Source organism: Pelecanus crispus, chromosome 12 (genome assembly GCF_030463565.1).
Source record: "Pelecanus crispus isolate bPelCri1 chromosome 12, bPelCri1.pri, whole genome shotgun sequence".
Classification (NCBI taxonomy): domain Eukaryota; kingdom Metazoa; phylum Chordata; class Aves; order Pelecaniformes; family Pelecanidae; genus Pelecanus; species Pelecanus crispus.
In genome coordinates, this window is record NC_134654.1 from 11,698,793 (window position 1) to 11,709,629 (window position 10,837).

Here is a 10,837-nt window from a genome sequence, read left to right on the forward strand (position 1 = left end):
CTGCCTGAAATTTGGGCTCAGATGATTGCTGCTATGCTGAGAACTATTTCATACATGATAAGGGTGATTGTGATAGATGCAAAGATAACCAGAGAACTTCTGTTTGCCCCTTCAGATGTCAGTAGACTATGTATACTGAGAATCTGGTTACATTCCTGGGAGTTTTTGACTTCTCAAATAGACAAGGTTTCTTATCAAAAGGGTTCAAAGCTTGCTTTTGCACATGGACTTCAGCACACCAGTCAATACTTATTTTATCTTTAATACTGCCCTCACTGATTTAGATCTTGTTATTGTAGAGATCAGCTCAGGCACTTGGTCTGATAGTGCTGATGGAAGGGAGATGGAGTGTTTAACCTCAGGCTGGGATTTCTCATGTTGTTACACCCAGGACCTAGCAGTACTCACAGAAGGGGATTTTTAGGTTGCTGTGTGATGATGTTTTGTCCCTTCTTCTAAGTTTACAGTGAATTTATGATAGGTTTTGTATGTGTTTTTTGGAATATTCCAACGCCTTGCAAAAACCCAAAAGAAGCAATAACAGTCTGATTTTTCATGTATGCTTCCAGGGTAATCATTAGCAAAGGGTGAATGCCAGGTCTGTTCTCAGGCAGACCACTGCTGGAAATGGATCCGTTGGTTCAAAAGGTAGAAATACATTTCTCAGTGCTGAAGTTCTTGCACCAAGACCTCGCTGGTCACATATGAGGGGGATAATTATGTTAGCATCTTCAAAATTCATGTCTTAAGGCAGGAAAAGGTGTTCATTAGCTTGTTAGATGTATTTACTGATCCAAACTATGAAACAGCTTCCTATGTGTACTTTGTGAAGACCAGAGGAATGAAATTCCTCTTAACAGTCCTCTAACTTTCTTACATCTATTGAAAGGCTTCATAATTTAATGCCTTTCTCAAAGGCATAGTTCATCATGGAAGAAAAACCAGAAAAATAAAAGTGACCTTTTTGAAAGGTCAGTTCATGTTTATGTTTCAGAGACAGTCATGAGTACAGGTTTGGAGCAAGATGAGGCTGTCTTAAAATAGTAGTCTATTAATTGTTTAATCAGCCCATGCTTGTAATAGATTTGGCATATTCTGTAGACAAATCGGGTCAGAGGTACCAAGTGATTCAAAGAAACAGAAAAAAACCCTACTGAGCTTTGGAAAACATGCTTCTTACAGGAAAAAATCTGAAACAGAAGCAACTCCTTGAATCTAGAAAATTAATAACCTGGAAAGGTTTCACAGGCAACCTAAAAGCCCAAGATTCCTGTATTCCCACCCATCTGTTTCAGGTACCCTGTCAAATACATGTTAGCCCAGTGACTGCCTTTATTTTTCTCCTTTTTTGTTAGTGTGTGTCTGTTGTGCAAGCGATCTTTGTTATCTGTTTGGCTGCAGGTCTTCAGTTAGGGCCTGTATCCCACCTCAAAAATGCTATCTCAGGGGAGAGCACTTGTGACTGGGGTAGCCTCCCTCCATCTATCATAAATATGTTAAAGCATTGTGTTACAGCCTGCATCTCTAGAGGACTACTCTTCTTTTTGAGAGCATGAATAAAATGCATCTGAGTTTATGTAGGCAAAACCGAGCAGTATCAAAGGGGCTGGCTATAGTTTTAAACACATAATGTTGACATCATGATTTTAGTAGATATGCCTTGGAGAAGAATGTCTATGGATTACATGAGATGTGAGTGAAGGAATGGACATGAAGAATTTTATTCATATATTGCTTTCAGCAATAGGGAAGCATCCACTTCTCTGCTGTCTACTTAAATGCCCACCAGCTTTTTCTTCTTCTGAGTGTGCCAGCCCTGACTGAGGTCTCCCCTCCCAGCGTGCAGTGGAGCTTTGCCTCTGAATGCTTCTGCTGCACCGTCGTGATTTCTGTTCCAGGTACCTGAACTTTGTCAACTCTCCAGTTTAGTTTCCCAAATGAGAAATGAGCTGGCAGCCCGAGGTGCAGCTAAGGAAGTAGCTAATTCCTAAGGGCTGCTGTTGAAAATGGGGAATGTGCAGAGTCATTTCTCTTGACCGTCAGTGCTGAGTGATGGTGGCATAAAGCAGGAAGCCTTTTGCATAGAATCTCGTGCATGGCAAAGCAGTGTTGTTATTCTGGCTGCATAGCTTGGCTTGTTATTGAGCACATGCTTTGCAGATTAGCCTGTTTGTATAGCCAATCGAACATGTGCTCCATTAAAAATTAAAGCATCCTGTTTTAAGGATGGAGCAGGAGACATCAGCTGCCACTGTGTAGCAGACATGGAAAGCCCCCAGAGCCCATTACCATAGGTTACAGCAAATGTTAATCAGTGCCAATGCAGTTAAATAATGCAGTTCGTGCAGATGGCAGCTACTACATCTACTCACAGATGTGTCCTCAAGTCCCTGAGGTTGCTGTATCACAGGAGTTGTCAGGAACAGTCAGATGCGATGCTGACTGTAGGTATCACCTTTGTGTTTATGCCATATATACCAGCCAGAGGAAAGACAGCAATCGATAGGACTGAGGAAAGAGTTCAGAAATACACGAGAGGGTAGCATGGGGCAGTACCTGAACTCGAATAAAATAAGGAAATCTGTGTCCTTCACAAGCTGGTTTTTTTGCCATGCGTATTTACCTTCTGCACATACAAATCAGTGTCTTAATATCATTAAAGACCTGAATCCACAGCTCAGCTTTTGAACTTGTGGATATTTGTGATCATTGCATATCATTATAGTCATTCGATTGTGTGCGGGAGGGCAGAGAAGAGGTTATTAGCCTGTATGCACCAGTCAAACTTCATTTAGTTTTTTTTGTATTCTTCCTCATCTCTGCAGAATTGACTCTGCAGTTGCAATTATAACCCTATTCACATCGGTCTCTAGGTCATGATATAGTACAGGTGTTCTCTGCCAGCGTGCCATATTGTCCTACCTCAGATGAGGTAATTTATATACCTTTTCAGCTGTTTATGCTCAGTATATGCATTTATGAAAAAGCGTGTGCAAATCTATATGACATGCAAGAGTTTGCAGATGAAAGTTGTGCTATAAGTATAAATACTGTTTCTAAGATGTGTCATGCTGTTCTGTATGTAGTAAGAGGAAAAACCATTGCAAGTCAAGAAGCTAAAAAGCATTTCTTTTTCTTTTTTCACATCTTTGGACATCCTTCACCATCTATTTGTATTTCAGGTCTGTGTCACTGGTAAATGTTCTTTATCCCAAATCTGTGGATTTCTTAGCTTGTAATGTCTCCTTTTTTTAAAAAAAGGTTCCATATGTATATATTGTGTTCTGGTGGAATAGCTTGAAAAATTAAAAACTTTAATCAGTTAAGCGCTTGGCTTTTTCTCAGCTTTTGCTTAATTCAATTGAGGACATGGTCATTAGATATCAGTTTTCTAAAACACATAGATTCAAGGTATTCCCATTTCCTCACGAGTTCACCATTACTTTGGGTGCAATTGTATTGTCTACAATGCACAGCATTTAACACTCTTTGTTATGATGTCTACGTCTGTATTCTATGAAGAAGACCAGCTTAAAACCAACCATCTGCAATGAGACTCGATTGAGACATTTGGTTGTTACAACCATCTGATTTCTTGAACCTGCCATAAGACTGTCATACATCACCCTCCTGTGCTGTTTCCCAGTCCCCCTGTATGGCACACCATGACTCTAGCCTGTCTTTTGCAGAGAGCTGTTGTCGGGATTGGAAATTGTACAAGTGCAAGGAGGTTGGTATAGAGATCTAAGAGCATAATACGTTTTGTTTGTTTAAATTTAGCTCTTAAGGCTATAAAATGGGACTTGGGACTCATGGGACTCATTTTTTCCTCTGTAGTTTCATCTTTTAACCATTAATTGTCAGATATGCAGTGTGGGATGAGCATTCTGCTGTGACCATGCTTCTGTCAATTAATAATGGAACGTATCCAAAGTTTATCTGTAGCAATCATTCATACCATCTGGCAATACAAATTAGATGAATTTGAAAGCAGTCTACAAACAGGCATGTTGTTCTAGGGACTGCCATAATTATATCTATCAAATATATAGAGAAAAAAATGTATTTAATGCATTTTTAAATAGTGTGTTGAGATCAATATCCCCTTGAGAGTGAGCTCTGTTTCCAGAGAACAAGGGTAGCAGCACAGTTATGTAGCCTTCCCATGTGCTTGTATCAGCAATGCTCCCAATGAGAACGAGCCATTTTTGGGAATGAGCAAGGGATTATTTTTCTTGCCCGTTCTGGCCCTGGCCTTGTTCCCAAGCCTGCCAACAGCAGTGCCAATTAGTAGCAGACTGGGGACTGGCCAGAGGTGACAGTGAACCAGTCACAGGATAGATAGAAATGTTTTAAATGAGCCACTGAATCAAAGCAAAGTGAAGAAGTTGTTTGTATACACAGAAGATAGCAGTCTTACTATATTTTACAATATTTGAAGTCTGATTGATACCATCTCAGTTTATGGCCTGGACCCATCCTCCCCAAGTGTATGGATGCCCGTGTGATAGAGCCACTTTTGTTTTTCGCAGTGTTTGCACAGACTAGGGGGTAGCAAGTCCTTCCAGCACCATCAGGGCAGTCTCATGGCTCTGACTGCTATTGATGGACCATACGTGGTTGTTGCACTGACACTGATTAGGATGCACAGCCCTCCAGTGGCATCTCTGGTACCATTCCTGCACTAAGGTGTTTTGACTTCTGTGGACCGGCTCCAAACACCCATGGGGTTGGGTTGCCTATGTGAGGATGGCTTTTATGGCTCCTTTGCCATAACCCCCTCAATGTGGAGAAACCATGCAGAGATGTGTTTGCAGTTCCTAGTTTAAGTTACTTCTTTCCTGAAGAAGACTTCTACCTTGAAGAGGGCTGGCAGTCTCTTCTCCTGAACAGTGATTGTAGATGAGCTTGGTTTGTGCCTCCTTGGCTGACTAAGCTGAATTACCTGAAGTGTTGGTCTCCACACACAACCCATACTGGTCTCTCTTTGAAGTCCATCTCATTGCCACTGTATCAGATGTAAAAAACAAAGAAAAAACCTGGAAATGAAAGAAATGTGGAATATAGTTTATTCTCATAGTTATAGATGAGGAATTGTACTGCATATGTGTATTCCCTCAGTAAAGCAGCTGTTCTGCCTTTAGAAGGATATTTATAGACTACTGAAGGTAAATAATCTTGGCTTATTTCATATTGCTACTACATTTTCACCGAGTTAACTACAATTTGATCAGGAAAGCTGCTTGTATGTCAGTTTTACTGATACAAGATACTTTTTCCTTGCTATTTTTGATAAATAATCTCTGCCTAGTTTTCAGAAAAACTGTTCTGATATTAGTAAGTTCTTTTGAGTTTTAGTAGAGGAGGGGTTGTAATATGCAAAACCATTGGTAATCTTAGAGTCATTAGCTTAACAGCTTCCGTGATACAGTTTGAGGTTACTATTTAATTCTGTGGGTTTTTTTTTTTCCTCCCTTGGTATTTATTCCCTGCCAATTTTCAATGCTATGTAAATGGTTCAATATCAGGATTTTGACGTATGTGATGAATTTCAGTGTTTTAAAGCTCATAAGGCATTTGCAGAAGTTTAGTCAATAGCTTATGAGTTATCCCACTCTTTCACTGCTATTTGGCTACAGTCTCCCAAGTTTGGGGTTGACTATGACAACATTTATATTTACCTGGTAGAATAGCCTATATCACAGTTATCACTGTTATGTCTAAAACTAATGTTTAGGTGCTTTTTAAAATTAATTTTACTGCTTCTTCTTTGATGTGAACTGATAGCACTATTTCTGAAACAGTTCTTTTTAGCTGATGAAAATCTATGGCAATTGGAAAATTATCTCTGATTTAATATGCCAAATGGCTGAAGAAGTATTACACAAAAAAAGGTGAAACACCGAGTATGTAGTGTGTGAGCACAGAAATCAGTAAAACTGCTAAAGAACTGCTGTTGCTGACCAGATGATCCTGTGATCGGTAAGATGTGATTAACTGTTGCTGTAACCCTTCCCTGAGGAGCCTGCTGAGCCCAGCTCTGACCTGGTGCACCCTCTCTCCAGTGAGAAAGCTGCAGTATCCATGGCAAAGGTATTTTAGAAAAACCTGGGAACAAAGCAGCTGAACAGATTTAACTTCTCTCCCTCTACAATGTGCAGGTGTCTGTTCTGTTTAGGGCCCTGATCCAGTATCACTGAAATAAATTATAACCTTTTTACTGATTTCCATCAGCAGTGAATCAAGCTCCAAAATCTTATGAAACGTTCATTGTTATGTTGTCTAATTTTTGAAGAGGCGGAGTTATTCTGTGATTCTACATATGAGTGCTAAATGCCTCTTGTGTCTTCATTGGTGTCATACTTTATGCTTTGCCATGTGTTTTACAATCAGTAACAAAAGCATGATTGGAAATAGGCCCCATTAAGCTTGTTGTGCTTATACTTACCAAATGCATTTTGGAAGGTGTTTTCACTGTTTTTTTTAGTTAGGGATTTAAAGGAAAACCAAACTGGTATTGTGAAAAACATTCCCTTCCCTTGTTTCCCCTTAAGCAGAGTAGTTAGTCTACGTCTGTTTCTGCTTCCTATTTGCACAAAAAAAGTCAGTAATTTCAATTTGCCAATAGCACTTCTCCAGTACTGAAAGTGTGATATTAAGCAAATTATTTTTATTAGGTCAAGCCTAGCGTGACCTAGCTTGTTGCTAAGGCAAGCCACTAGTAATAATTCAGAGATGTCACTGCAAGGCTAAGTTTCTTTCTTTAAAACTTCTAATTTCCATCAATCGGTTAAAAAAAAGAAACATTTTATTTTTCTATTTCCTGCTCAGTGAACATGTAACTGATAATTTACAAATGTTAAGTACATGTATAATATATACATACATATGTAATATAATACATAGATACGTACATCTGTAAGTACATAGTTGCATGCATTTTATACACAAACTTTCATTTATTTAATTTAAATGCCTTTTTAATATTTGCAATTTTATATTTGTGTGTAAATACAATCTTGACATGGTTGGACGTTTGACCATGCAGTTCCAGGAGGCTGTCAGTGTACCCATTAGTGGTTGAAATTCACGTCTTAAAACAAAATTGCTGTATACAACATAGAATCGTAGAATCATAGAATCGTTAAGGTTGGAAAAGACCTTTAAGATCATCAAGTCCAACCATTAACCTAGCACTGCCAAGTCCACCACTAAACCATGCCCCTAAGCACCACATCTACATGGCTAGTAAATACCTCCAGGGATGGTAACTCAACCACTTCCCTGGGCACCCTGTTCCAATGCTTGACAACCCTTTCAGTGAAGAAATTTTACCAGGTACGCATATTAGTCCTGGATGAACTCAGTGAAAATACTTGTTTGAACAGTTGACCAACAGAAGAGCTTCACAAGTGATACTTCCACATGAAGAGCACAGAATGCTCTCCTGTACATGTATGTATTAAGTACCATTCACAAGCTTTAAGATGCAATCAAATTACATATAATCTCTTTCTCTGGATAGGAAGCCTGGTTCTCAGACAAGCTATATTAGAGATTCTCAAAATTTAATTAAGGACTGATCAAAACTTGGGCAAGGGTCTCAGGTTTTTGCCCTTCATTTGTATGTACATAGTAAAAACATACATTCAAATATTATATTGGACTGGGAATTCACAGCTTCAAGGTGACTTGTCAGAGATGATGGATTCCTTAAAATCCCTCCTATTCTTTCACCAGCAAAATAGCTGTTAAGTTTTTAAGGTATTAAACTCATATGTGCATGGCACTGTTGTGCTGTTAGGTGAAAAGGTTTAACTGTTTTCCACTCTTTAAGCATTGCTATCTTATCTTCAGAGCTAACTTAGCATGTCTGAAGTACTGGAAAGCAGGTGATTGATCAAGGAATTTAGGAAACAACTCCCTTGATAAAGCCAAGGAGGATATTTCCTAAGAGGGGCAGTGGGAGTGAGGAAAGCATGAAACTTATTTAACAAGCAAGGCTTGAGTTGGATAATCTGCATAATATATCCACTGGCATTAAGTCTGTCATCTTTGCATTGCATTTCTTGTACAGATTTTGCTATAGCTGTCTTTCACTGTCGGTTCTAATAAAGAGCGTTGGTCAGCTTAAATTCCCTGGGAGCACAGAGTTATGTTTTGTGAACTACATGTGCCTGAGGCCTCTCATGCATGATTTAAACTGCTTTGTAAATGTCAATAGGTGGAAAAGCATTAGATCCCTTGTAGATTTCTCTAAATCCTCAAAGATGTGTATACCATGTATAAACCATGCTACAGTTTCAAGGCCACTGCAATCTCTACACTTGCCTAACTGTGGGTTTAAGGTATTGCCAGAAGCAAAATATCAGTGTATACATGATTTGATCCAGCCGGCCAATGAGACCCTTTATTAAGAAGCCCTTTGCTGCTGTGGGAAGTCCCTTGTGATATTAAGTGGGCACACAGCATAAATGTTGGATGTCCTTCAAACTTTGTTGCTTTGTGCTGTCTTTAAAAAAATAAACCAAAATGCATTTCTGCTTTGTCTGTGGAATCTTCCTGTAAATGGAGGACAAGCTCAGCCACAGGAAAAGCTCACATTTCTTTGCATGTTGGGGCAGAGGTGGAAATAGGACTTTGTAGGTTATGAAAGGAGTCAGCTTTTAATTAGGAGTGCACTGTCTATTGGCAGAAGCCACTATGTGAAATAAATAAGAATCTGTTACTAATGAGAAACTGTGGGGGCCTCGGATGGCTCCGGGGATTGGTAATGTAGGTCACTGGTTTGTAGCCGCACAAGGAGCCTGTTCAGTAACCTGCATGGAAGGAGTCCATTGGGTGCCAGCCCAGTTTCTTGCAGGCAGGTGTACACATTGTGCAGCCACCGCTGCGGCTGGAGCTCTTGATGACAGGCCTGGCAGAGAGACCAAACGCTGAAGAGACTCTCGGTTACTGAACTGGCCTCTCACCCCAGGTACAGTTCCTCCAGGTCAGGCTCAATGCGTGCTGGGGACAGTGTGAAGAAGGTAGCGCAGACGCTGCCGGGTTTGCTGACATGCGGAGGAAGCCAGCTGCCAGGGTTGTCACTGAAGACCATCTCATGAGCACTAAATTAGCTGAGAAAAACACACTGATAAAAGTATTCAGCTATTAGTGAAATTCATCACTGTGGCCAAGGGTAAGCAAGACACTTGGGTACCAGTAAATCGCTATTTTGAAACTTATGGGCTGGAAAGATTTTGATATGTTCTTTGATTCAGGGGATAAATATCATCCTTATCCTATTTTCAAATTCATGGGGAAAAGATCCATGCCCAGCTTTAAAAGACAGAGGCCCCACCTCCGGCTCAGAAGTCCTTGAGCTGCAAAAAGCATATTGTAGGGAAGGATGAGGGCATGCTTGCCAGGTGTACACTGGCTATGTGTCTCTGTAGGGAACAGGGTATTGAGCTGGTTGGCCTTCTTGTGTCACTGATTTGTCTCACTCATCTGAGCTATTTTTTAAGTAGACAGCCACATTTGTGTACCTTGAGTTATCTGAAGTGGGCTCTTTCTATTTTCTTAGCAATGTAAAAAGTTATATTCTTTGTGTCCAGTTCTTTATGTTCAATTATTCATTCTTTATTTTCAATGTAAAGAGTTGATCTGTGTAGTTCAGTCCATTCACTGTGCTTTTAGTTGTACTTGACTGTTGTATGATGGCAGTGCGTGGTTTTTCCTGGGTGGAGAACAGAACAGCTCAAACAACTGTCAGTTTGTGGAGTCAGTTGCTACCTGTAAAGCACGCAGGGAACTGCTGGCTTGAGACATGTGTTGGGGGGTCCAGAGCAAGACTCCAGCTGACGATACCAGGTTAAGCGTAAGACCAACCATGGTCTTGTTTCTCTTTCCTGATCGTCCATGGGCAAAGAGCTGCATCTCATCACCAAGAGCATGCATAGGCTGATAGAGCAGCAGATGACCCTTCCCAATTCAGAACCACAAGAAAAAAGCTGCTATGTCCTGATTTCTACTGCAAAAGGGACCCAGGACTCCTCATGTCATTTGAGATCTTTCTGGACCTCTGTTTTGCCTGCAGTAGCCTCTGGTATTACCTGGTAGTTCAGCAATGGTATGGGATCTACCTCATTATTCTCACCATTCTGGTTTCCTGTTGCCTTGGCTCATGATCCCTCTCTCCATTCCTCTCCACTGACCTCTGGGCTGTGTTTCCAAAGCTGGAAACAAATTTTCAGATATTCTATTTTTATCAGCAGAAACTTCTAAGAGTGTCGAATGGCTCCTCAGAGAGCTGATACATACTGCAGAGTGCTGGTCAGGTCTTTTATTAACTCCTTGATGTCCAGTAACTAAGCTTTGCTGTCACCATGGCCTTTGGAAGACACATTTCCAAAATCCCTGCCTTTGAGTTCCTTTCAAAGATCAACCATTCTGGCTGAAAACTTGGTTCACATGTATAATAGGTATCAAACAGAGAGGCTCTCATTTTATCACAGTATCTATTTGAGTGCTGGGATTCCCCAGGGAACAGCTGACTTTCTGCATGCATTTTGCACAAAGGTGGCTTTGGTCTAAGGTGACTTTGTGCTATGTTGCTTTCAACATCTTGAGGACTGAGAACTTTTTAACATGTTATTTCCTTTTGCAAACACAGCCATTGCTGTTGCCAGGATAGCAACTCACCTGCCCGCAAAGCTTCCCGTGCCCATCCCTTACATCATCAGGCAGCATCTTCTGATCTTGAAGGAACTGTATTCCACTGGTTTCAGAGACTAAACATTGCATTTGCTGTTCAATATTGGTTATCCTTCAGTGGTTCATGGAGACAAGCAGA

The 10,837-nt window shown here is 40.4% G+C and overlaps 1 protein-coding gene across 2 annotated transcripts in view; it reads left to right on the forward strand.

The window, feature by feature from the left end:
• The window catches only part of AUTS2 (activator of transcription and developmental regulator AUTS2), an 803,913-nt gene that overhangs the window by 632,502 nt on the left and 160,574 nt on the right, over nt 1-10,837 (forward strand). The window lies entirely within an intron of this gene.